Below are 1,794 nucleotides of genomic sequence, written 5' to 3' on the forward strand. Positions count from 1 at the left end.
CCACATATGAGTAAGATCATAGGATAATTGTCTTTCTCTGACTTATTTCACTTAGCATAATACCCTCTAGTTCCATCCATGTCATTGCAAATGGCAAGATTTCTTTTTTCTGATGGCTGAGCAGTATTCCATTGTATATATACACCACACCTTCTTTATCCATTCATCTGTTGATGGACAGCTTGGGTCTTTCCATAATTTGGCTGTTGTGGACATTGCTGCTGATAAACATTGGGGTGCAAGTGCCCCTTCAGATCACTACATTTGTATCTTTGGGGTAAATACCCAGTAGTGCAATCACTGGGTCGTAGGGTAGCTCTATTTTTAACTTCTGGGGGAACTTTCATACTATTTTCCAGAGTGGCTGCAGCAGTTTGCATTCCCACCAACAATGTAGGAGGGTTCCCCTTTCTCTGCATCTTTGCCAACACATGTCGTTTGCTGGCTGGATAATTTTAGCCATTCTGACCAGTGTGAGGTGGTCTCATTGTGGTTTTGATTTGTATTTCCCTGATGTTGAGTGATGTTGAGCATTTTTTCATGTGTTTCTTGGCCATTTGTGTCTTCTCTGGAGAAATGTCTGTTCATGTCTTCTCATTTCTTGATTGGATTATTTGTTTTTTGGGTATTAAGTTTGATAAGTTGAGAAAAGACATTATATGCAGAATAGCAAGGATGGAAATTACATAACAGCCTTCTTGTTAGAAACTGCAAACCAGAAGGCAAAGAGTGACATCTTTAAAGTGCTGAAAGAAAATAATGGTCTAATGATAGAGAACAAACTGAGGGTTGCTGGAAGGGTGGTGGGCAGGGGGGAAGGGCTACATGGGTGATGGGATTTAAGGTGTGCACTTGTGATGAGCACTGGCTGTTGTACGTAAGTGATGAATCAATAATTCTATTCCTGAAACTAATATTACACTGTATTTTAATGAACTAGAATTTAAGTAAAAACTTGAAACAAAAAAAGAAAGAAAATAACTGTCAAACCAGAATTCTACACTCAATGAAACATCTTTCAAAAATGAAGACAAACTAGAGAATTATTTAGAAAATAAAACTGGGATGCCTGGGAGGCTCGCAGTTTAGCGCTGCCTTCAGCCCAGGGCGTGATCCTAGAGACCTGGAATTGAGTCCCACATCGGGCTCTGTGCATGAACCTGCCTCTCCCTCTGCCTGTGTCTCTGCCTCTCTCTTTCTCTCTGTGTCTTTCATGAATAAATAAAATCTTGAAGAAAAAAAAAAAGAATCAGTAAACATTAAAAAAAAAAGAAAACAAAATTCTTCACCAGCAGTCCTGCACTACAAGAAATGTTAAAGGAATTTCCTTAAGCAAGAACATATCAGAGAATCTGGCATTGTAAACAAAGAAATGATCTCTGAAATGGTTAAAATGAGAATAAATAAGACACTCTCTTATTTCTGATGCCTCTAAAAGATCACTATCATAAAAAATATGATAGCAATGTATTGTGGTTTTATTGCAAATATAAAAATAAAATGACAACAACCACAGAAAAGATGAGAAATGATTAGAAGTGTGTTTGGTTCTTAAACTATACAAGCATCAGTATAATTTTTTTGAAGATAATCTATGATTAATTCACAATGTATATTGCAAGCCTTGGGCAATGACTAAACAAAAATTTTAATGGCAATAAAATGGATTCATAACAATATTCAATTAATTCTAAAGGAGGCAGAAAAAGGAGAAAAGAACAAAGAATGGAGGAAACAAAACAACTAGAAGACTATTTAAGACCAATGTTAAATGTAAAGTCTAAATAAGCTAAT

The sequence above is a fragment of the Vulpes lagopus genome, chromosome 2, assembly GCF_018345385.1.
Source record: "Vulpes lagopus strain Blue_001 chromosome 2, ASM1834538v1, whole genome shotgun sequence".
NCBI classification, from domain to species: domain Eukaryota; kingdom Metazoa; phylum Chordata; class Mammalia; order Carnivora; family Canidae; genus Vulpes; species Vulpes lagopus.